This window comes from Cebus imitator, unplaced genomic scaffold (assembly GCF_001604975.1).
Source record: "Cebus imitator isolate Cc_AM_T3 unplaced genomic scaffold, Cebus_imitator-1.0 Scaffold149, whole genome shotgun sequence".
NCBI lineage: Eukaryota > Metazoa > Chordata > Mammalia > Primates > Cebidae > Cebus > Cebus imitator.
Genome location: NW_016107464.1, coordinates 3,915,752 through 3,942,630, shown reverse-complemented (window position 1 = coordinate 3,942,630; position 26,879 = coordinate 3,915,752). Strand labels below are relative to the sequence as shown.

Below are 26,879 nucleotides of genomic sequence, written 5' to 3'. Positions count from 1 at the left end.
AGCAAACATGGAGCACTCGTGAGGGTCTACCTATGCTTGTGGAAGTAAGCCATACAGAAGACTTTCCTCAGATGACTTCCCAGCAGGGAGCTCTCTGCCTGCATTTCATCTAATGCACTTCACAAAATCAAAGACCTGAATTCTGAAGCAAAATCATCAGTATTAGAGATAGAACAACCCTAATATCTCATTTAGGGCCTATCTCTGAGGATCAGACTAAGAAAAGCAATTACAGTACAAGAACTGAGTCTTTTCACACATAGAATTTAGAGATTTCCAACAGCTTTGAAGGGCTTTTCATCTTTCAAACTGCTACCTCCTCAGTGCATGCAGCTGTTTAAAGCTGTGAAAGGAAACTAGTGCATTCAGATGAGAAATCCGATGTTCAGACTTGGGATACTTAGTCAGAGCTGCTAACGATGTCTCACTCCAAGAATATCTGAAGAAATTTTTCTTTGATGGAAGAAGTTAAATATTTCTCAACTATTTTTAACCCTTAGTGGTCTTAATTTTTTTCTGACATATTATTAGAGGGTATAGTATGTTAAGTGAGGTAAAATTCTCACAGTAAGAAAACCAATTGAAAGACATCACACCTGGATTATGAGAGAAAGGGTGTATATGTTCAGAATTCATTTCAATTTAATTCAATGCCATAAACATTGATTGAACCGCCCTCTGGGTAGACACTGTGCTGGTAGGGTAGAAAGTGCCAAAACAAAAAATGGAATGATCCCAGATGACAATAACAACCCTTCACTTTCTTTCAGTGATTTACACCAAAAATTAATTTAAAAACAGTTTTACTCCTTTGTCTCATTTTATTTTCACACTAATCATACAGAGTAGGTATAGCAGGAACTAATATTCTACAGATAAACTGAGATTCTAAAGTTAAATTTTGTCCCCTCACCCTTCGTCATTTAGGTTTTATTACTAGCTTTTATTATCAAGAGTGTGAATTGGCATCAAGTGTTGAGGGAAACCCCTTTGTTGAAATCCTTGGGATTTAAGAAGGTCAAAGACATGAAATATAAAAGCTAAACTATAGCAGAATGTAGCACTCTGTGTTGCTTAGTCTCCATTTATTCCCCCTTTCCCTCTCCCTCATACATATTTCTGCCGACTGTCTCCTGCTCTGTGCCCTGAGAGGCCCACCTCTGTAACTGCATTACGTAGTCACGTTTCAGGTGACTTTGACCAATGAAAGGAACCAGCAGAAGAACAAAGAGGAGTAACTAAGAGAGGGAGGGCTAGTTATTTTCCTGCTTCCTTATTTGTCCTTCCTAGACTACAGCACCTGCTGGGTGGCCCTTGCTCTAGGGCTCCAGCTCTCACTAGAAACTGGTACTACTCCTTCCTTGTGTTTCCCTTTAAGGATGTTAACAGCTTCCTACTCTTGGTTCCCTTGACCTGGCCCATACCTCTGCAAGTAGTGCCTTCATCACTGTCTCTTGAACCACCTCAGCTAGATTCTGTTTTCCTGCTGGGGCCCCGAACCATATGTACCTCTCCCTCATCGCCCTAATCTACAATAATAACTCTCATACCCCGAGGAACATAGGGAGCCTAAAATGTCCACAGTCATAAATTCATTGATTTTTCCCCTTTTAATAATTAATGTTTCTCCAGTGCTTATCTGTCATAATCCTACCTGGAGCCCTTATTTATCCCTGTCCTGAACTTTTGTGACGGTCTCCTTAGTAGACTCCTGTCTCTAAAGCCTCCTACCTCCAATCAAGTCTATCTATAGCCTGCTACTGGATTAAGCTTCCTGGTGCACAATTCTAATCATATCATTTCTGCGAAGGCTCTCAAGTGCATAGAGTTCAGACTCCTTGGCCTAGCATGCAGGGCTCTCACTTGTTTGTCCACCCACATCTACCACTCCGCTATGTCTCTGTGCTCTCTATTCCCCAGCTCCTCGCCAAAATGTATAATCTTCATTTTTGTTCACACAGTTTCCTTAGCCTAGAAGGGCCTTTGCTTTGAAACTCTTCACAGACTTCAAGGTTCAGCCTAAAGGCTGCCCCCTGTCTGAAGATTGTCTGTTTCCGTAAAGAGATAAACAACTGCTTTTTCTTCTTCACTCGCATGAGTCTCTCGGTGTTTCTTTCTTGTGGCACTTAGCACGTTGAACCTCTCAGTACATGCAGTTATCTTTGTCCATCCTCTTCCATATCCCATTTCAGGCACCTTTCCCAACCAGAGGCTGTCTGGTTCATGGTGGTACCCCTAACAATGAGAACAGGACTTAGGATAGAGTGGTCTCATCACAAACACCTTCCGTGAATTACTGCATCGATGAATCCAATGTAGCATCCCCTCAGCACCTAACACAGTGTCTACCATGTGGTCAGACTTTAAAATATTCCAATGATCTACTGAACAGCAGGATAATAAACGCTAAATGTCGTGAGATCTGCATATTTGCCTATTTTCTAAGATTATTCCTTAATCTGAATATACATTATTTTATCATATGTCATTTTTTAAAAGATCCCTCTTTGGAGAAAATATTACCACATCCATAAGCATCTCTTTTTTTCTTTTTTAACTAAATGTGCCAAAGCTGAACAAGGCCTAGAAGAGGTTTCTGAAGGGCAATTGGATGCGTGCAGCTTTGAAATATCCTACTTCTTTCTCATTTCCTATCAGTCAGTCCCATCCTCTCCTTGCATCCAATTTTGTTTAATGAGGCTACTGCAATGTATTTATTTTGGGGTGATTGAATTTAGAAAGACATTCATCTAATACGCAATTGCTGCCACACGCTGAATGGCTGAATCATAACAGAGATGATGGCATTAATCCGAGGACAGCTGTTTCTTATCATTTCTAACACAAAAAAAAGCTCAGACCAGGCTGGAGTTTCTGCCTCAGTTGCAAGGTGGGACTGATAGAATCTGAAGCAGAAACGTTTCTGGACAGGGAGCAGTAGACAGGGAAAAAGAAGAAATGCCCTGTGAGGGACTAAGCATTTGGTCTTAAAACTTTGTCTCTCTGACGTGTGAGGGTTGCTTCTGACCCTCTGGGATGCTCAAGAAATTCCAATTATAACAAGATAGTTTGATAAGGATAGCAAAAGTATCTGTGTGTGTAACAAATATTTTAAGAGTTTACACGTCTGTTGGCAATCCTTTGCAGCTATTGAAGCAAAATGATTCCAATACTGGCTTACATTTGCACAGCACCTTACAGTTTACAACATGCATTCACATTCACCATCTCAGGCAAAATAAGCAGCCGCCACCCATGTGCTCAGAGCTTGGCATTTGCCTGCTTCAGATACTCATAATCCACTTTGAAAGCATGGCTTCTTTGAACTCAGGCACTTTTACTGTTAAAGCAAAAACGTCCCCAGAAGCAAGCATAAAGCCAACTCTGCAACTGATTTACACCTGAGTATGAATGCATTCTCAGCACCTTCTCAGTAGGACAGCTGGCTGAGGTTTTGAGCAGTTGTGCCAAAGCGACTTCCTCTTATGTGGTACTATTGTGAGCTCTCACTGGAGGACCCCTTAACCTGAGCAAAAACATCCTGTTCAGGCAGGAGCTTTCTCCCCAGGCCCTAGAAATCCCAGCAGCCCTCACCCAGCTTCTCATCTGTTGGCGCCTATTCACTCCTTTGTAAAGGCATCTAAGGCGCTTCCCACACTGGCTCTCCCCTGTAGGGGCCCATATCTGCTCCCTGAAGCATTCTTTGCCTGAACAAATCCTGGGAGTGTTGGCCAATCCCAAAGCAGCAGCTACTCCTCCTTGCTCCCCAGCCAAAGCATTAGCCAGCCCTGCTCTTTTCCTGTAAATTTCCAGGGCAGAAATCAGACCCAGTCCCCTGAGGCCCCAACTCAGGAGACACAGCTCAGGCTCTGAGAGGCCCTGCTGAAGTGAGGTGAGACAGGCACCCACACACCCGTTCCTTATCCTCTGGGGCCAGGAGCAGCACTTAGCGCACCAGCTGCTTCCTCCAAAGAAACTCTCTTCAAAAGCCTCCAGTCATTCTATCTCTCCACCCTTGGTGAGGGTGACCATGCAAGAGTTACGTAACTACTCTCTGCTAAATCCTGTTTTAAGTTCTCCTGGGTGGTCTGCCCTACTACTTTGGGTATCTGATAGCTATTGTGTCTGAATTCTCTGTGGAAACTTCTAGTCTAACACTCTGTTACAATTCACTCGTTTATTCAGTGAACAATTAATGAAGGTCTACCCTAGTGCAGGCCTTTCCTGTCCCCTGCCTCCTTAATCCTCCTCACTTACTCATTCTTTGCCTTCCTGATATAAAATATTGTGATGAAGAATCAGTCACTCCTTCTGTTGTTATCCCTGCTTCTCTCTTCACCAATTTCTGGCTATCATTTTGGATACATGTGAGAAAATGTTTTTATTTTCTATACAAAAATAGGTCATGCGAACTGAAAAGAATTAAAACTACAATAAATCATAAAAATGTTGGATTTCAAGTCATCTTATGAGCCTAGAACTTTTTTAAACAGAAATTATTGAAGGTTGACTCTTGAGAATTAGGTTCTTTGAAATGCTATTGCAAATATACACTACTAAAATATTATAGTAAAGAAGGTGCTTTATCATCTCTTCCTAGTACACAGTGCCTGGAATGGTAGGAAACGAGCGGAAAATAAACAAAGGCTAGAAGGTATTTCATTATTGCTTTAAAAACCTGTGTCATACTTTCTATAGCATATAAATACAGACACATGAAAAGGATACACTAAAAACAGGAGTTAAAAGGAAGACCCAGTGCTCCAAGACTGCTCTACCAGACAGCTGGAACATCAAACAGGCTTTCTGAAATATCATATAACAGCTGTCTACTATGCTAAGCCCTTGAACATTACCCCAAATAGTTTTTTTTAGAAATAATCACGATGATCAATAGCAACCATTTACTTAGGGCCTTCTCTATGCCCAGTGCTGGACTAAGTAATTTATGATATATGCTATTTAATTCTCACAACAGTCCCGTGAAGAATATGCTATTTATTCCCATTTTATAGATGAGGAAAATGAGCCTTGGTAACTAAGGCACTTGCCTCAAGTTGTGTGCCCTGTCAGTGGTGAAACTGCTCATGATTTTTGGTTCTCAGCAATGCCAAGCCACTGCTCCTTCCATTCTGCTATGATGCTCTGACCTGGAGGCAGATAAATGCAAGTGTTCCACTCCTAATTTTGCCTATTTGTGCAGAAGTGAAGGGCAAAATGGAATTTTAGCCTTATCTGGAAGCCTTTGGTTTTTGTGTTTTTAAGAGCAACCTTGACCGAAGTGGCCATTGGACTGGTCTCTGTGTTAGTGAAATCTCTAGTGATCACAGTTACCCTCTGTTACAGGGTAAGGGTAGAATGTAGCTGCCAACTGCCTCCCAGTCATCTCCTATTGAGGAATGTATCACAGCACCCACTCCAGGATGCGGGGGAGGACGGGGACAAATGAATCTGGGAATACAGGTTTTTTTGCTTTTTGTTTTTTCTGTTTACTCAGTGTCAATTGGCACCCACAAAAAGCAGTATGTAGCTAGTAAGCACCTTCACTATATCAAGCTAATCCACCAAGACTATATGGCAGGGTCCCCACATATGACTCAACTTTTTTAGATTCTCCTCTCTCTTTCTTTCTCTCTCTCTTTCTCTCTTTCTCTCTTTCTCTCTTTCTCTCCTTCTCTCCTTCTCTCCTTCTCTCCTTCTCTCCTTCTCTCCTTCTCTCCTTCCTTCCTTCCTTCCTTCCTTCCTTCCTTCCTTCCTTCCTTCTTTCTCTCTCTCTCTCTCTCTCTCTCTCTTTCTTTCTTTCTTTCTTTCTTTCTTTCTTTTTGAGATAGGGTCTCACTCCATTGCCCAGGCTGAAGTACAGTGGCACAGTCTCGGCTCACTGTAACCTCCAACTCCTGGGTTCAACTGATTCTCCTGCCTCAGCCTCCCAAGTAGCTGGGATTACAGGTGCCTGCCACCACACCTGTCTAATTTTTGTATTTCTAGTAGAGACTGAGTTTCGCCATGTTGGCCAGGCTGGTCTCAAATTCCTGACCTCAGGTGATCCCCCCACCTCAGCCTCCTAAAGTGCTGGGATTATAGGGGTGAGCCCCTGTGCCCGGTCTCAATTCAATTTATCTGCAGTTTTTGTCCTCCCCCATTTCTGCATTAATACATCTCTCTTTTCTCCCTCTTACCTTCTTTACCCTTCTCTCACAAACATTTGTTGAGCACTTGCTATGTGCCAAGCCCTGAACTAGGTACAAGGAAACAACAAAGATCAAGGCTTTGTCTCTGACCTCAAGGATTTTCCAATTATAATCCTGGGTTGTGAACCTCACATTGGGGCATAGGTACAGGAGAGACGCATGTCACAGAGGAGATGTCAGCAAAAGTTTACATGGAAAAAAAAAATGGAAACCTTTCCAAGTATTCCCTTTTTGGAAAAAATTTCATCCCCACTTCAACCTGAACTCTAGTCCACTTTAAACCTCTGTCATAGAACCCTGTGACATGTTGGGTTACATTAGTCACTTGGGGCTGGGTTTATCTCCTTCATTCCATTCAGTATAATTCACTCCACATAAATCCGGTGCTAGGCTGTGCTGTGGGAGAGGAAAATGATAAAGTCAATCCCAGGACTGGCTCAGCAGGGAACTCACAGGAGGAAAACCACACAACGGAAGGATAAACCAAGTGCAATGGGGAATGACAGGGACACAGATAACATCCATTAGAGGAGGCAAATGCCATGGAGTGCTTTAGGGAAGATGTGGCATTTGAGAGGAGCTTTGAAAGGTGAGCAAGATTTCTGTAGTCAGAGATCGAAAGACAGACTATGCTTCATAACAGATTCAGCGAAGGCGAGAAGAAGGGAAAGAATGAGATAGTGTGTTTGAGGGAACTGCAGTAAACCAATGAGGCTGGCATATAGACTATATGGTCGGGGAGAGGTGTATGATAGGAAGAAAAAAACCTGGAAAGGTTAATTTGGACCAATTTCTGGGGGCTTTCAATGCTTGTAAGATATTTAGATATCTACATATGTAAGATATTTAATACTTGTAAGAATTTAGATTAAGATATTTAAGCTTAATATGTAGGCTATTTCCCACTCAAAAATGCTTTCCTCATTTTGTGACCAAAGTTGTTTTGTATGGATTGTGCATGAGAAAAGAGACAAGGAGATTAATTCGGGATGAGTGTAGTATTCCAGGTAAAACAGGCTGTTGGTGCTGGTGAGAAGTAGCAGTGGAGGTGGAGAACTGCCACTGTTGAGTCAGGGGTTGAGTGTCACCTATTCATGTGTCCCCTGTAATAGCCAGCACTGGTCCCCCCTGTTTCATAAATATTTGTGAGATTGAACTATATGAAAGATTCCATTTGAAAGTATGAATTTATGTGTGGAAGGTGTCTTGCCCTTTTTTTAATCCTGTCACAGTCATTCAATTCCAAGTCACAGTACATCCCTGCCAAAGGCTATCATTATCTGGCAGTTATGTGGCACCTCAGAGCAGTGGCACCTCATTTGCAGTCCTTCTTACCTCATGCGCCATTTTAATTGGTCTGGGATTGCCTGTGTGGACAGACTTTGTTTCCTTTCTGGAGTCAGCTGGGGCTGCCCCACCCTTTCCTGCAAGCTCAGTCGTCTGAGCATCACCAGCTGAGAATACTCAGGAAGCCTGCTGAGTTCCAAAGCATGCGAAGAATGGGCTCTCATGGGGAGTTCTGAAGACCAGAGGGCGGCTAGGACCCACAAAAGGGCAGCTGTCCAGTGAACTCACAGTCACTTTAAGCAGGCCTTTTTAGGAAAGTAGGGAGGAAAGTACAACAGGGGCAAACTGTAGGGACCACCCAGAGTGTGATACAAGAATTCCAGACGAGATCTGATAATTACATCAATAGGGATCTTTAAAAATTGTTAAGGTGACCTATTCAGAAAGTAATCCACCTCAAGAGATGGCTTAGAATTATAGAATTAATGATGACACAGTGTCTTCCAAATCCAGCTAAGTGGTCAGATTGGATTGGGATCATGATGCAATTTAATCAAAAGATAATAATGGCTAAGTTTACCGAGCATTTATTATGTGCCAGACTCTTTTCTAAGCACTGTACCTACATTAGCATATTTAATCCTCACAATAATTCTATAAAGTGAGTGCTATCATTTCTCCATTTACAAGTGAGGAAACAGGCACAGAGCGAGTAAGACTTATCCCAAGTCACACAGTGGGCAAGTGGTAGAGCCTGAATTTAAAACCGGGCAGTCTGGCTGTAGCATGTACTGAATGCAACACTCTCCCGCCTTTCTGAGGTCAGAGTGTCTCTTGTTCTCATCTCTCCAGCCAGCAGAACTGGAGGACAAAAGAGGCCTCAATTGTACATCTCATTCTGAGATATAAAGGTATGTCAGCATGGCATAAAGGAAAAAGCTTAATTCTGCAGTCAAACAGACCTGCTTAGAAACCCACTTCCATCATATATTAGTGATCTTGGGCAAGTTACTTAGCCTCTAAAAGTTATAGTTTCTTGGGTGCAGGATAGAGATTAAGAGCAAAATCGCATACCTAGGCCTGAGCCTGGCATAGTGTGGGTGTTCAGTAATGACTCTTATCATGGTCTGTGTGCAGTCTGGGAGAAGCAAGCAACGCATAAGAATGAGTTCTTGCTGAAGTTGCTTATCAGTTTAAGGAGATTTGGGGCTGAGACAATAGGGTCTTCTAAGTATATAAAATCAATGTGCAGAAATCACAAGCATTCCTATACACCAAAAACAGACAAACAGAGAGCCAAATCAAGAGTGAAATTCCATTCACAGTTGCTACAAAGAGAATAAAATATCTAGGAACACAACTAACAAAAGATGTAAAGGACCTCTTCAAGGAGAACTACAAACCACTACTCAAAGAAATAAGGGAAGACACAAACAGATGGAAAAACATTCCATGCTCATGGTTAGGAAGAATCAATATCGTGAAAATGGCCATACTGCCCAAAGTAATTTATAGATTCAATGCTATTCCCATCAAGCTACCACTGATCTTCCTCACAGAACTGGAAGAAAACACTTTAAACTTCATATGGAACCAAAAGAGAGCCCGCATAGCCAAGACAATCCTAAGCAAAAAGAACAAAGCTGGAGGCATCATGCTACCTGATTTCAAACTATACTACAAGACTATAGTAATCAAAACAGTATGATACTGGTACCAAAACAGAGATATAGACAAATGGAACAGAACAGAGGCCTCAGAAGCAACGCCACACATCTACAACCATCTGATCTTTGACAAACATAATAAAAACAAGCAATGGGGAAAGGATTCCCTGTTTAATAAATGGTGTTGGGAAAACTGGCTAGCCATGTGCAGAAAGCAGAAAGTGGACCCCTTCTTTACACATGTACTTACACTAAAATTAATTCCAGATGGATTAAAGATTTAAACATAAGACCTAACACCATAAAAACCCTACCAGAAAACCTAGGCAAAATCATTCAGGACATAGTCATAGGCAAGGATTTCATGACTAAAACACAAAAAGCAATGGCAACAAAAGCCAAAATAGACAAATGGGATCTAATTATACTTAAGAGCTTCTGTACAGCAAAAGAAACAATCATTAGAGTGAACCAGCAACCAACATAATGGGAAAAATTTTTTGCAATCTACCCATCTGACAAAGGGCTAATATCCAGAATCTACAAAGAACTAAAACAGATTTACAAGAAAAAAACAAACCCATTCAAAAGTTGGTGAAGGATATGAACAGACACTTTTCAAAGAAAGACATATATGAAGCCAATAAACATGAAAAAATGCTCATCATCACTGGTCATTAGAGAAATGCAAATCAAAACCACATTGAGATACCATCTCATGCCAGTTAGAATGGTGATCATTAAAAAATCTGGAGACAACAGATGCTGGAGAGGATGTGGAGAAACAGGAACACTTTTACACTGTTGGTGGGAGTGTAAATTAGTTTAACCATTGTGGAAGATAGTGTGGCAATTACTCAAGCATCTAGAAATAGAAATTCCATTTGATCTGGCAATCCCATTACTGGGTATATACCCAAAGGATTATAAATAGTTCCATTATAAAGACACATGCACATGTATGTTCACTGCAGCATTGTTTACAATAGCAAAGACCTGGAACAAACCAAAATGCCCATCAATGATAGACTGGACAAAGAAAATATGGCACATATATACCATGGAATACTATGCAGCCATAAAAAATGATGAGTTCGTGTCCTTTGTGGGGACATGGATGAATCCGGAAACCATCATTCTCAGCAAACTGACACAAGAACAGAAAACCAAACACCACATGTTCACACTAATAGGCAAGTGTTGAATAATGAGTACACATGGGGACAGGGAGGGGAACATCACACACTGGGGTATGTTGGGGTGTGGCGGGCTAGGGGAGGGACAGTGGAGGGGGAAGGTTGGGGAGGAATAACACTGGGAGAAATGCCTGATGTAGGTGACGGGGGGATGGAGACAGAAAACCATCATGGCATGTGTGTACCTATGCAACAATCCTGCAAGATCTGCACATGTACCCCAGAACTTACAGTACAATTAAAAAAAAAAAAAAAAGAATAGGTCCTTGAACAACCAGCAGTGTCTAGAGAAAAAGGCTTCTGAGTGTAAGAGGGGTTATTCAACCCTATGTTTCCTGTAGCTTGGTGATAATATCGCCCAGGAACACCAGTCCCCTTTATTCTAATTCTGGGTTCACTGTTGTGCCTTCAGCCTATGATTTGGTCTTTATTCCTACTGTTCCTGCCAGCTCTGTCCTGAGGGGTCTGTCTAACCTTGTTGTCCTGCCTTCTAGAGACATGGAGAAACTGGACCCATCTACAGTACCGTAAATCAAGCCCTACTTCTGATCCTAGAATTTTCAGTTATGGTTTCATGCTAAGCCTCAACTTCTGACTTCTGTGCTTAACCTTCAAGTGGATAAATCTAACAGTAGTATATCTATCTGGTATTTCTTTTCAGTGCAAGTGGAATTTATAAGAAAACTCTGTTCTTTTTCATGGTGAAACAGCAGAATGCAATAGTAAGTGGCCTGGGCTCTGATCTCTGTCTCTACCTCTTATTAACCATGTGACCACGAGCAACTCCAATCCCTGCCTTGCCTCAAGAGTTCTTAGGATGATGGAATAAAAGAACAGATGTGGGCCAGGCACGGTGGCTCACGCCTATAATCCCAGCACTTTGGGAGGTCAAGGCAGGCGGATCACTTGAGGTCAGGAGTTTAAGGCTAACCTGGCCAACATGGTAAAATGCCGTCTCTACTAAAAATACAAACATTAACTGGATGTGGTGGCACATACCTGTAATCCCAGCTGCTCAGGAGGCTGAAGCAGGAGAATAGCTAGAACTTGGGAGTGAGCTGAGAATGCACCATTGCACTCCAGCCTGGGCAACAGAGTGAGACTCCATCTCAAAAAACAGACACAATCATGTGTTTTGATTATAAAGAAACACATGAATGGAATGGAAGGGATTATTATCATTGAGGTTTTATCTAGTTTGGGAAATTCTGACAATGTTAAATAAGATTGCCCTAAGCCATCTGGGACTTGGGGTGCCCTAGGATCTGAGGCTATAAAGTGTTGTCAGTACTAAGGGCAACAGTGAGTGATCCTGAAAGATTTAGAAATGAGATTGTCCTCTGAGAGTTGAAGTAGGACATCAACACATAATGTATTAAAGTAGAGATTTGCTAAGTCACTTTAAAGAAACAGAATGGTTCTCATACCAGGAAAACTTGATGAAATCTGATTGAAAATATTACTACAGATAAAGAAGGAAAGCTCAATCAGAAGGGAGGCTGATGAGCTAAGAAAACACTACAGACTGGTACAGTAGCTCATGCCTGTAATCCCAGCACTTTGGGAGGCCAAGGTGGGTAGATCACCTGAGCTCAGGAGTTTGAGACCAGCCTGGATAACATGGCTAAACTCCATCTCTACCAAAAAATACAAAAAAAAATTAACCAGCCATCATATGCTGGTGGTCCCAGCTACTCAGCAGGCTGAAATGGGAGGATCACTTGAGCCTGGGAAGCAGAGGTTGAAGCGAGCCAAGATCATGCCACTGCCTGGGTAACAGAGCAAGACACCTGTCTCACCAAAATCAAACCAAAAAAAAAAAAGAAAGAAAGAAAAGAAAAGAAAGAAAACACTAGAAAAGATAACAACCCTGCAAGGTGAGAAAAGCAAGTCTTGGCAATGTTGACCTAGTACCATCTGGTTAAGAAGGAGACTTGGATAATTCTGATGACAAGTATCTCCCTACTAAAGAGGTCTAGGCCAGATGCCTCTAAACATTCTTTTAATTTTTTCCCCTTGTTTTAATTCCAAACTTATCAAGCAATCTAATTATTGTTTAGCTTCTCACGTAGATCCACCTACAGGAAATAAATACATTAGCCATTGGACTTAGGCATCCCTTGGCAATTGTTATTTCTTACAATGAGTTAATAAACTGACACCTGATTATAATATGACTTCTCATGTGGCCTACTTACAGTGCTAGAATGCTCTAGTCATAGGCTGTGAACATTTGAAACCTTCAGCAATTCTAGTTTTCCTTGTAAATTAATAAGCTAGTGCCCTAGTTATGCACAGTAGCCTTGTGAGCCAAGACAACCTTGAGTGCTGACAAATCAGACATCTGAACCTCAGGGGCAAAGAGCCAGAAAACCTGGACCCTGCAAGTTCATTAAGATAATGCCCCACTGTGAAGGCTTTTTGGGAAACATTTTAGCTGGCCTTTCCCTGGAGTCATTCAGTCCAATTTCATTGTCCACACCATTCCTTTTGAAACGCTACAGAAGGAACTGACTCCCCCATGCAATGCAGGGATTCCCTCTATGGCAAAGCCTACAAACAGATGAGTATGAATAAGTCCATATTCTTCATCCTGCCTGTCTCATTGGGATCCCAGCCTGCCTTCCACATGTTATTTCCCAATTTTTCCCTATATGCACTCTGAGTTCTGGACTTGGTATCTTTGTCTATTTTGTCCATTTCTGCCTAGGATAAACTTTTTCCCTCTACCCCTTAGCCCCACATGCCAAATCCCATCTTTGATTCAAGACTTGGGCTAGGTGTCCGCTCTTTCACAACCACTTCTATAATTGCTAACCCATCTCTGAAGTCCCATAGTTCATTTCTGTTCACTTGCATCTTCTACCTATGTTAGAGTGATGTCATAAGAGAGGTCTCCAAGAATTTCAGAAATAAAGTCCCCTCTTTGCTGACACCATTCTCCCCTTATAAGAAAATCTTCCTGGGAAGTCAGATTCATTCAGTCTTTCATTTATTTATTCAGTTATTTCAGAAATTTTTTTGAGTGCCTCTATGTGCCAGGCAGTGGGAGGCAATGGTGAACAAGACTGACATGCCTTCTGACCTCATGCAGCTTCCAGTCTAGTAAGAGAGGACAGACACTAAAGAAATAAACATTTAATAAATTATGGCTGTAATAAGTGCCATGAAGCAGTACATGGTTCACTGAGTACAGAAGAGAGTACAGAAGAGGCTCTCCAGGAAAGTTACATTTAAGTTAAACCTGCAGGTATGTAGGAGCCAAGAAAAGAAGAGAAGGTGCTTGAAAGAGTGTGAGTTGAATGATCTCAGGGACCAGTGTCACTGAGCTGTGGCAGCCTGATGTTTTCAGTCCCTGGTTGACTACCCTGTCTTTGGATAACGCTAGGAAAAAAATTTAAAATATTTTCCCTTTGCCTCTCTGTTTTCTAGCTCCAGGCAGACTATCCCTTTACACTAACAGCCAGCAAAGTATCATATGATTTGTTGTATTTAAGTTCTCTTAGTCATAATTACATTCCCATTAGCCAATTGATTTTGCTGATTTGTTTCACATTAACTTTTCCTAATTTCATTCTCAAAGGGGAACATTAACTTCATGCTTTAAGGAATCTTATTGTCAATCTCATCTACCACCTGTAAGAGACAAAGATCTTTGTTATCTGTTGTAATGCCAGTGCTATGATGCCCACCACATACATAGAAGGTGTTCAGTATATATTCAATGAGTGAATGGATGGATAGATGGATGGATTTTATCTTCCCTCTTCCACCAGGAGCTCTCTAGGAGCACACTATTTGCCTAGTTCACATATGGGTTCCTCAAGCACTTAGGACAATGTCCTGCACATGGTAGGTAGTCAATCAATCAATTATTTGAAAATTAAAAACCACCTTGCCTTTGCTTAAACTTTGTCATGACTGGAAAGAAGTTCTTGCTTTTTTAGGCAGTTGGTGCTAGTTGAACTGCTCCAGCTGTTAAAGTTCTTCCCATTCTCAAGTTAACATCTGCCTCCCCACTGGTCCTAGTTCTGGCCTCTGGACCCATAAAGGACAACTCCTCATCCTCTGCCCCAGGGACCCAGATCGGAAACAGTGCTAACAATAATGAATGTTTTCTTTACGATTAATAATGGTTTACTGGTCAATCCACATCACACCCCTGGGATATAGGTCAGAGTTTCTGCCCTGTGGCAGACCTTCTGATATTGGGAACAGTGACTAGGTTCCCATAGTCACTTAAAAACAGGACATCTCTCCAGTGTGAACTCAAGTCCTTTAAAATACTTTGAAGTAGGCCAGGTGCAGTGGCTCATGTCTGTAATCCCAGCACTTTGGGAGGCTGAAGTGGGTGGATCACCTGAGCTCAGGAGTTCAAGACCAGCCTGGTCAAAATGGTGAAACACCGTATCTACTAAAAATACAAAAATTAGCTAGGCATGGTGGCACACGCCTGTAATCCCTGCTACTTGGGAGGCTGAGGCAGGAGAACCACTGGAACCCAGGAAGCAGAGGTTGCAGTGAGCTGAGATAGTGCCACCGCACTCCAGCCTGGGTGTTAGAGAGAGACTCCATCTCAAAAAAAATACTTTGAAGTACTCCTAGCATACTTCAAAGGAGGACACACCCCTGACAGGTTTGTGGGTGTTCTGAACTCCCACAGAGAGCCACCGTGCAAGCAGGTTCTCTCTCCAGGTCAGGAGCTCAGACCGGAAACAGTGCTAACAATAATGAATGTTTACTTCACAATTAATAATGGTTTACGGGTCAAGCCACATCACACCCCTGGGATATAGGTCAAGGTTTCTAGGCCTATAAATGGTCAAGGAAATGAAGCAGAAGACATGGGCTTAAGTGTATTTTGCATCTGTGCTGGGGCCTGAGTGGAGAAGAGAACCACTGAGCTGAGGGCTCAGGAAGTCAACAGCCCATATCCAGGCTGATCCATTGGAATCACCACGGGCCTCTCTCCCAGGTGGAGAGAATCACTTTAGCCCCATCGTCATTATAACCAGATCTGTGAAATGCTGCAAATGCTAAGATAAGGAGTAAAGGAAAAAAAGTATACAGGGACAGACATTGAAGGCTTACTACGTGCCAAGCTCTGCATTAAGCTCTGTACGCTAAGATATGTCAAAAATGTTTCCAAATACAGCATCTTACACATAACAGACCCAAAGCTATGCATACAGGTTTAATATTATTTGAAATAAAGGGTGTATTACCTGGAGGCTCAAATATCTTTTTGTTACAGATAGATTTTTTTGTAGTGGGATTGGCTCCAAATCCTCTTAAGACCAATACATGTGGGCAAAATAAAATAAGGGCACATATTTGATTTCATCAATTTCATTGTATTGTAAATGCACAAGACATTTTAGTGATGCCGTTTGAAAAACAGAATCCTTTCAAAATCATTTCATAATTTTAAGAAATCTCATATTTATATTAGATCTTCAAGAGTAAGGCTTCCTGCAAGCAGTGATTCTTAACCTGCTGGGAGATTTTGAGTCCTCTGAGAATCTGGTGACAGCCATGTGGGCTGTCCCTAGAAGAACACATAAATTCGTATAGTCACAAAAAACGGCTTATACAACTTCAGGGTCTGTGAATTCAAGGTTAGGGACTTCTAACTTCTCACATACATTTCTAATGAGAATGCAAATTTGTGTAAAGGTCAAGAAGAGAAATTTGGCAATATGTATCAAAATTATAAATGCTAGATAGGAGGGTCGGGCTTTGTTAAAAATAAAAAAATACGAATGCACATACCCTTTGACCCAGTATCTCCTCTTCTAGGAAGCTATCCTACAAATATATTTTTACATGGATGAAATGATGCTTACACAAAGATATTAACTACAGCATTATTTCAGAAAAAGATTGGAAACAACCTAAATGACCATCAATAGGGGACTGGTCTATACATATAATGTATCTTTGTTTAAAAGAATATGAGGACGGGCGCGGTGGCTCAAGCCTGTAATCCCAGCACTTTGGGAGGCAGAGGCGGGTGGATCACGAGGTCAAGAGATCGAGACCATCCTGGTCAACATGGTGAAACCCCGTCTCTACTAAAAATACAAAAAAAATTAGCTGGGCATGGTGGCGCATGCCTGTAATCCCAGCTACTAAGGAGGCTGAGGCAGGAGAATTGCCTGAACCTAGGAGGCGGAGGTTGCGGTGAGCCGAGATCGCGCCATTGCACTCCAGCCTGGGTAACAAGAGTGAAACTCTGTCTCAAAAAAAAAAAAAAGAATATGAAAGTTATTCATGTACTGATATAACAGAATCTCTACCATATATGATATAATAAATGAAAAAGAGATATAGTACAGTGTAAACAGTATACCATTTGTTTGTTTGTTTGAGATGGAGTTTCACTCTTGTTGCCCAAGCTGGAGTGTAATGGTGCAATCTCGGCTCACTGCAACCTCCGCCTCCCAGGTTCAAGTGATTCTCCTGCCTCAGACTCCTGAGTAGTTGAAGTTACAGGCACCTGCCACCATGCCCAGCTAACTTTTTTGTATTTTTTTTTTTTTTTTTTGAGATGGAGTTTTGCTCTTGTTACCCAGGCTGGAGTGCAATGGCGCGATCTTGGCTCACCACAACCTCCGCCTCCCAGGTTCAGGCAATTCTCCTGCCTCAGCCTCCTGAGTAGCTGGGATTACAGGCACGTGCCACCATGCCCAGCTAATTTTTTGTATTTTTAGTAGAGACGGGGTTTCACCATGTTGACCAGGATGGTCTCGATCTCTTGACCTCGTGATCCACCCGCCTCGGCCTCCCAAAGTGCTGGGATTACAGGCTTGAGCCACCGCGCCCGGCCACTTTTTTGTATTTTTAGTAAAGACAGGGCTTCACCATGTTGGCCAGACTGGTCTCAAACTCTTGGCCTCAGGTGATCCACCCACCTCAGCCTCCCAAAGTGCTGGGATTAAAGGCATGAGCTACTACGCCTGCCCAGTATACCATTTGTATATGAAAAAGGAAAATGGTGGAATATAAAATGGGCAGTTGCTCTTGAAAACAGTATGGCAGTTACCAAAAATTAAAAATTAAATTACTCTATGATCCAGCTATTATAATGCTGGCTATACAACCAAAAGAACTGAAAGCCGGGCCTCAAGGAAATATTTGTACATCCATGTTCCTAGCAGCACTATTCACAATAGCCAAAAGGTAGAAGCAACCCAAGTGTCCATTGACAAATAGATGGATGAAACAAAGTGTGATGAATACATACAATGGAATATTATTCAGCCTTAAAAAGGAAAAAAATTCTGACACATATTATAGCATGGATGAAACTTGAAGGCATTCTGATGAGTGAAATAAGCCAGGCACAAAAGGATAAGTACTATGTGATCCCACCTACATAAGGCACTTAAGAGTAGTGAAGTTCGCAGAGACAAAAAGTAGAATGGTGGTTGCCAGGGGCTGGGGGCAGGGGAGATGGAGAGTTACGATGATGATGATGATGATGATGATGATGGTGATGATGGTGATGATGGTGATGATGATGATGATGATTATGATGATGATGATATGCAGTTTTGCTCTTGTTTGTTGCCCAGGCTGGAGTGCAATGGTACAGTCTCGGTTCACCACAACCTCCACCTCCCAGGTTCAAGCAATTCTCATGCCTCAGCCTCTTGAGTGCTAGAATTACAGGCGTGTGCCACCACACCCATCTAATTTTGTATTTTTAGTAGAGACGAGGTTTCTCCATGTTGGTCAGGCTGGTCTTGAACTCCCAACCTCAGGTGATCTTCCTGCCTCGGCCTCCCAAAATGCTGGGATTACAGGGATGAGCCACTGCACCTGGCTGAGTTATTATTTAATGTTATAGAATTTCGGTTTTTCAAGATGAAAACAGTTCTGCAGATTGGTTGCACAACAACATGAGTGTACTTTACTGAAATGCAACCTTGAAAATAAGATTAAAATTTTATGTTATGTGTATTTTACCACAATTTTTTAAAAGGTGAGGAGAAATGAAAAAGTATATACACATAACATATATTTTTTAATGTTATATATATTATTTATATATATGTACACCTACACATATAAGTATAGAATATCTGGAAGGACACAGAATAAACTGGTAACATAGGTTGCTTCCGAAGAGGATAGCTAATGAAAAGGAACGGGAGACCGTTTTTTAATTGCAAAATATATTGCATATATAAAATTGCATATAAAACATGTGCGCACAGTTTAAAGAACAAGAATAAAATAACCAGCCTTGTAACCACCTCCTAGGCCAAGAAACAGAATATTCCATTTTCCCCAGAACTTCCCAAGGGTCCTTCCTTGATCACATTCTTGGTGGTAAACTGTTTAGGACACGCCCTTGCAAATTTGAACTTATTACTATGTGTTACCTAGTAAAAAATGCAATTTTGAAAGCCTCTGCATTCTACGTCATGAGATGGTAACTAAAATGTGCTACGGAAAACATCACTGCACTAAAAATGTGAGCTACATGTAACAGCCACAAGCTTGGGCATCTCAAATTGAAAGCAAGTGGGCCTTATACCAGCCAGCACATGCCATACAGGTAATATTCATAGTGGGTAAAGCCCAGTTCTGGAATCAAAGTGTTTGTGTTTGTAACCCAGATCCACCATTTAATATTTGTATAAAATCAAGCAAGTGCTAGCGGGGTGCAGTGGCTTACACCTGTAATCCCACTACTATGGGAGGCCAAGGCAGGTAGATCACTTGAGGCCAGGAGTTCAAGGGCAGCCTGGCCCACATGGCAAAACCCCATCTCTACTAAAAATACAAAAATTAGCCAGGCGTGTTGGCAGGCACCTGTAGTCCCAGCTACTTGGGAGGCTGAGGCAGGAGAATCACTTGAATTAAGGAGGCAGAGGTTGCAGTGAGCCAAGATCACGCCACTGCACTCCAGCCTGGGCAACAGAGCAAGACTCTGTCTCAATAAAATAAAATAAGAGCTGGGTACAGTGGCTCATACCTGTAATCCCAGCACTTTGGGAGGCTGAAGCAGGTGGATTACAAGAGGTCAGGAGTTCAAGACCAGCCTGGCCAATATGGTGAAACCCCATTCAAAAATACAAAAATTAGCAGGGCATGGTGGCAGGTGCCTGTAGTCCCAGCTACGAGGGAGCCTGAGGGAGGAGAATTGCTTGAACCCAGGAAGCAGAAGTTGCAGTGAGCTGAGATCACACCACTGCACTCCAGCCTGGGCAACAGAGCAAGAGTCCATCAGTAAGTAAGTAAATAAATAAATGTCAAGCAAGTCCTAAACTCACTTTCCTCATTTATTCAGTTATTCAACAAATGGAGTGTCTCTTATGTGCTAGACATTGTTCTGGCCACTAAGGACACTGCAGTAAAAAAAAGAGACAAAACTCTCTCCTCTTGCTTGAGGTGATAGATATCCCAATGACTGATTTGATCCTTACACACTGTTGCTTGCACCAGAATATCACACATATCTCATAACTATATTCAACTATTATGTATCCATAATCCACATTCATGGAGCTGACATTCTATTGTGGGGAGACAGACAACAAATTAAATAAGAAAAATATATAGTATGTTCAATGGTGGCAAGTGCTGGGGAGAAACTAAAGTTGGGAACAAACATGAGGGCTGCTGGCCCGGGGGAGTTGTAAACTGAATGGGGCTTCAGAGCAGGCCTTTCTGAGAAAGTGACATTGGACCTGAAAGAGAGGCAGCTCCCAACCCTGTGGAAAGGGTGGTAGAAAAGCATTCCAGGCAAAGCAAAGAATCAGGGCCAAGACTCTGGGGCCAGAGTGGGCTTGGCTTTCCTGAGGAAGAGAAAGGAGCTAGTGAGGAAGGCTGAGGGAAGGACAGCCAGTGAGAGAAGATGTGGGCCCCTGTGGAGGCTTCGTAGCCATTGTAAGGGCTTTGATTTCCACTCTGAGTCAGATGTGAAGCCACTGGAAGGTTTTGAACTCGCATTTTAACAAGAGCACTTTAGCTACCATGATGAGAACAGACATGAAGGGGGAGAGGGTGAAGGTTACTGCAATCATTCAGGTGAAAAGGGATGGTGGTTTGAAGCAGGGAAGTAACAGTGGAGGAGTGAGAAGTACTCTGATTCTGGATATGCTTTGAAGATGCAGCGACAGGATTTGCTGACCAGACTGGATGTGAGGTGTGAGAGAAAGAGATGAGTCAAAGATGACTCCAAGGTTTTGGACCTCAGCAACCTGAAGGCTGGAGTTGCCACTACCTGGGATGAGGAAGACTGAAGGGGAGCAAGTTACTTGAAGGCAGAGGAGCATGAAAGGAATATCAAGAGCCAAGCTTTAGACATTTTAAACTTGAGATGCCTATTTTTTTAAAGACAGAGTTTCACTTTTATTGCCCAGGCTGGAGGGCAAATGGCACGATCTCAGGTCCCCACAACCTCTGCCTCCCGAGTTCAAGTGATTCTTCTGCCTCTGAGTAGCTGGGATTACAGGTGTGCACCACCACACCTGGCTAATTTTTTGTAGTTTCAATAGAGACGGGGTTTCTCCATGTTGGTCAGGCTGGTCTCAAGCTCCTGGCCTCAGATGATCCACCCACCTTGGCCTCCCAGAGTGATGGGATTACAGGCGTGAGCCACCACACGTGGCCTGAGATGCCTATTAAACATCCAAACAGAGATGTTGAGTAAACAGTTGGATGTTTGGTCAGGAATTCAGGAACACAGTTGGACTATAATGATATTCATCTGTAAAACTGGGATAATATAATAACACCTACATAATAATACTTATTATTGGGAAGATTAAACAAGACAATCCAGGTAAAGCTTTCAGTGCACACAGGGCCTAGCACACAATATGCTCCCAATACATTTTAGGCATTATTCTTATTGAAATTTAAATACTCTCAGTATTTTTACCATTACTATGAAGTTATGAGTATGGTTGCTTTTAAGATTAATAAGTTGTTTCTGTGTCAATTCCCAGGAATGATTTGCAAAAGAAAACATAGTCTTGCCAGGCACAGTGGCAAGTGCCTATAGTTCCAGCAAGTTGAGAGGCTGAGATAGGAGGATCGCTTGAGCCCAGGAGTTCAAGTCCAGCCTGGGCAACATAATGAGACCATTTATCCTCCCCCCATCTCAGAAAGGAAGAAAGGAAGTGAAAGAAAGGAAGGAAGGAAGGAAGGGAGGGAGGGAAGGAAGGAGGGGAAGAAAGAAAGAAGAAAGAAAGGAAGGAGAGAGAAAGAAGGCTAAAAGGAAGGAAAGAAAGAAAAAAAGAAAGTGAAAGAGAGAAAGAAAGAAGACAGTACCTTTGGAATTGGTTTCTAGGCCTCAGAGATGAAAACTTTGAAGAGTTGCACATGCTTTCTAGTCCTTATAAGTCATGCCATGTTTCTTAAATAATCAGTATCTTACTTCATCAACCCAGAATTTATTTCAAGCTTTGGAAAGGGTTTGACATGAAGAATGAGGCAGCTTATCAGGAGAAATTGAATACTAGCGAGGACCCTGTGGGGAAGACATTTCCAGCCTGTTCATGTAGCCTTTGTGACAGAGTTTAAACGGAATGAAGCATGAGAACTGACTACCCCATCTCGCCTTCAATAGCTATAGATGTTATCGCTGGCCACAACTGATCTGGCTCCTTTTAAAATTAATTCTCAAAAGCCATGACCCACGTCTTCCTGAAATAGCAAGCTTCTCAGAGGAACTTCCCTGGAAGAAGCACACCCTTGCTATCGTCTATTAATTTATTCAGTGATCTTTAGCTGTTTTATGTTGGGGAAGTAGAAATGACAGCTGGTATGGTTTTATTACACATTTCTAGATCTTTGAAGCAGTGAGCTTCTAACATTAAAACCTAAACAATGAGGTTTCTCATTATTTTCACATCTCTTTGAATTTTGTCCATAAATCCCTGGCCCTGTAATTCTCCTTAATATCTATGAAAGGCCAGATGCTCAATAACTACCCATTAAGAATCCTCCTAATCTCCACTTATATGCAAGGAAAGAGGTATTGAAGTGGTTCAAACAGTTCAAAAATGATTGTGTAACATACAGATGACTGAGGTCACATACAATCACAGATCCTGTTTGATGAATTTAGCAATGGCAGCACCACCATAAGGACACATGTGGACATACCAGTGAGAGAGAAAAGGAACAGTAACAGAGGAGGCGTTCTTTCCCCTAATCCTTGTTTTTGTTTTGTTCTTTTTCCATCTTTAAATGAGGCCACATAAACTGAACAGACTGCTGCTCATGAGGAGGTCATTGCTCAATTAAACTTCATGAAACACCGATTTCATTTAATTCCCCTGATTCTTTTGTTTCTAATAATTTTATTTCTTTTTTGAGATGGAGTCTCACTCTGTTACCCAGGCTGGAGTGCAATGGTACGATCTCGGCTCCCTGCAACCTCCACCTCCTGGGTTCAAGTGATTCTCCCTGCCTCAGCCTCCCAAGTAGCTGAGATTATAGGCACCTGCCACCATGCCTGGCTAATTTTTGTATTTTCAGTAGAGATGGGATTTTGCCATGTTGGCCAGGCTGGTCTCAAACTCTTGACCTCAGGTGATCCACCTGCCTTGGTCTCCCAAAGTTCTGGGATTACAGGTGTGAGCCACTGCACTCGGCCTGTTTTTCTTTTTTAAAGGAATCTTTTTTGTTTTCTATTACTTTTTAAGTAAATTTTAGTTTTATATTTCCAGCCAAGCTAACAGGGAAGAAAAGGGGGTTTGTGCATATTGTATATTAAGTGTGGTGGTGACAGAAGAAAAGGCTATTTGGCAAGAGACGCTTTATACCCCAACTGCTCTTTGGCTTTAACATTTAGAACTCAGGGCCACCTGAAAAATACAGGTGTCTTTTTGTTCATGAGCAATGTGACCATAAAGTTTGTCATCCAACCCAGAATACTTCTGAGAGTGAAACAAGGTAATGTAAAGAATGCCACCAGTACAACAAGCAAATCAGACATCACTTTCATCACCAAATAAGTCCCTAGTCTACAACAATTTTTTGTCACTCAAGAGGCTTGATCCAATAGAAGATTCCATGGCTAGCACACAGAATAAATGTCCTCTTCCACCGGAATAAATATGCCCTACCATTTTATGAATATAAGAGCAGGTTTCTTTGCTTCTCCCGTCTCTTATCCAACTATCTCTACTGCCATTTTAATTCTAGAGTCCTCTTGCAGATTCTGTCTACCCAGACCTGCCATAACGGTAGGTAGCCCCTACATCCTTGCTTCAAAAATTTCATCCAGGAGTCTAAAGATTATACAACCCATCTCCCAAATTCAGTTAGTGGGCAGTGAGCTGAATATTTAAAATTCCACTAAGGCTGATTCATGCCTGTAACCCCAACTATTTGGGAGGCTGAGGTGGGAGAATCATTTGAGCCCAGGAGTTCAAGACCAGCCTGGGCAAAAGATGAGGCCCTGTTTCTACACAAAATTTAAAAATGAGCTGGGCCTGCACCTGTAGTCCCAGCTACTCAGGAGCCTGAGGTGGGAGGATCCCTTCAACCCAAAAATTTGAGGTTGTGGTGAGCCATGATCATGCCACTGCACTCCAGCCTGGGTGACAGAGTAAGAACTTATCTCAATAAATAAATAAAACAAAATTCCACCAAGAGTGACAATATGATTTAGAATTAGTCTTATCTGCTGTACAAACCAGGACAGAGGTCGTAAGGCAATTTCCAAAGTCCTATCAGATAAGTGGCCTTTCTCATCACTAACAGGGGGCTCCTCTAGTGCACAGAATATGCACAGTCTAATTCTATATTTATAGTGGCTAGTGCCCAGAGCAGGGGCTGGTGTAGAGTGAGTTCTCGGAATATGCTATGGGATGACAAGGCTGCTTTCTCATCTTTGTCAGCTCTGGGTTCTTGAGTATCCATGCTTTTCCTCCCCCTTTCAGTGCAGTGAGGGGGAGTCCTGCTATGATCTGTCAGCTGGCTGGGCTGGGCTTTGTTGCCAGCCATCAGGGACTGGCTAGCATTCTGCTTCTCTCAAGTATTGTACTGAGTCAAACAGAGCCTCCCACAGACTCCAGGTACCAGGTTTGGGCACAGGCTGAATCTGCTGGGTTCCATTCAGTTCAGGAACTTCCAACAAAATCCATTACCTTCCCAGCCCCAAGGTGGGTGCTGAAAACACAGACTAAAAGTCATATACAACACTGAAAGGTTATATATGCACTGAAGCATGAGGGCTAACAGCAACAACTCCACAGCAGAACTGCCTCGGTTTGTATTCCAGCTACACAATGTACCATCTGATTATCCTTGGGTGAACATTTAACATCTCTATGCCTAACTTTTTCATTTGTAAAATGGAAATAATAGAGCCTGCCTCCAAGGGTTGATGTGAGAATTACATTCAATGATTTAGAACCATGCTTGGCACAGCGGAAATGCTCAATAATGCTAACTATTACTATTTTTGGGTTTTGGCTCCCCTTCCTGAGGCCCTAATGCTTGGCCCACTTCCCTTCATTCTCCCTGGTTCTGGCTGGTTCCCTCATTTTTCAGGAGGGTCTTTTCTCTGCTCCTGGCCCACGTCAATGCTGAGGACCACGGACACACATCTTCACGCTAACATTTGGCTGGTGCCTTGTCCATCAGGATTTAAATTCAAAACCTTTATGAGGTTAAGCAATTATCTACCATCCCTGAACACAAGTGAATCATTACATAACTATTTTTCTAAGAAGGAAAGAAAACTTGGTCCACACAGAAGGAGGACCAGATTTGGAAGGAGTTGCTTTGAGCCAGGAGCCCCTGTTTCTAAGCATACCTTGTGACTACATATTTCCAGTTCTTTCAGGGACAAAAGTGGGAGTTTCCACCCACCTCTCAGAAATTCTGATACCAGTGAACAAAAAGAATCTTCTTAGAATTTTTAACAATTACACTGTTATTTTCTTCCCTATTCACCCTAAGTTCTCTATCGGGTATGAGATCTTAACTAGTAATGATTTGGTATGATATATTTATTCAATTAGGCAAATAGACACTTTTCTTTGTGCTTCCCGAGGAATCTTTAATCACCAAAGCCACTGCTACCCAGTCAAGAAAGGTAAACTTTGAAATAAACTGGATTTTTTTTCACTTAGATTAAGAAAATTCTGGATTTCTATGGTTTTATAGTTCATAGCCTCAAACTCCAAATAATTTTAATTCACACACTTAACAGTTCCATTCAAAAACATTGCATTGTTAGGCCTGCCCCAGCCAAGTTCCAGGTGGTACTCTTTGCATCATCTCCAACACTTAAATTTCAGATCATTTCAGTGAAAGCAAATAATCAAAACTATTAGGCCAGGCGCCACGGCTCACTCCTGTAATCCCAGCAGTCTGGGAGGCTGAAGGGGGCAGATCACTTGAGATCAGGAATTCGAGACCCAGGCTGGCCAAAATGAAGAAACCCTGTCTCTATTAAAAATACGAAAAATTAGCTGGGTGTGGTGGCATACACCTGTAAGCCCAGCTACTTGGGAGGCTGAAGGAGGAGAATCACTTGAACCTGGGAGGTGGAGGTTGCAGTGAGCTGAGATCGCTGCAGTGAGCCGAGTCCACTATTGCACTCCAGCCTGGGTGACAAGAGCAAAACTCCATTTCAAAAACAAAACAAAACAAAACAAAAAACCTATGAGCCAATAAACATAAAAACTTTCCCCAAATGTGACCATTCTATTAAGTGTAAATCAGCACTGCTCTGCCACCCACCTCCCCCACTCCAATCCTTGGGAATGTTTCCTTCTGATGGATCTGAGTTAAATTCTTAAGACACAGCGGTGAACTATTGTGTCCCAGAAGTCTCTACTTCCAGGATGACTTAAACACATCTCTGACCTAGCTTGTTTTTCTGTTTTGTTTTTGTTTTTGTTTTTGCTAATGATGTCTGCTGACCTGAACCAATGGTTCAGTTGCCGTATGCTCCTAACACACACTTACCTCCTTCCTTCCACCAGTGTCCACAGTCTTCACACTGATCAACTAAATCCCAGCATCAATCCTGGAAGATTGTAGAGACCAGCCAATCCAAGCCCTCATTTTACAGATATGGACTCTGGAGCCTACTAAGAGATAGACACAGCCAGGGTCACGCAGCTCATTAATGCAAGAGCTGGGACTAGAATTGCTTACCTGGAGATTCATCTCCCTGTGGTGTCATTCTTCTTCCAACTGGTTCTTTTGCCCTTTGCCTTAGTTGGCTTTCCTGCACTTGCACACAGTCCACACCCTCCTGGGATCTGGCAGGAGCCTATGAGGCTCACCTGGAGTGAACTAACTCAGCTCAGCTGGCCTGGGACTTTTTACCTGCAGAGGAACAAGTATCACATGGCTCTTTTGGAAACATAAACATTGTGTGGTGATGCACACAATATTCAAGTATATCCATCATCACAGGTCTGCCGAGTCCACCATGCTGAGAAGCAAACAGAGCTTACAAGTCATTTACAGCATCTGAGACTGTTAAGTTCTTTTTTCCTATAATTTCAGTTTACACTGCAATAAGAGGTTCGGTAGTGCCCCCCAAAATA

At 42.2% G+C, this 26,879-nt stretch overlaps 1 protein-coding gene across 1 annotated transcript in view; it reads right to left on the bottom strand.

Moving 5' to 3' along the window:
- The window catches only part of FRMPD1 (FERM and PDZ domain containing 1), a 152,725-nt gene extending 126,230 nt beyond the window's left edge, over positions 1-26,495 (bottom strand). Inside the window, exon 1 of the mRNA XM_037743703.1 lies at positions 26,290-26,495. The gene's annotated coding sequence lies outside the window, so the exon portion shown is untranslated. The remainder of the gene's footprint in view (positions 1-26,289) is intronic.
- Positions 26,496-26,879: the final 384 nt, after the last annotated feature.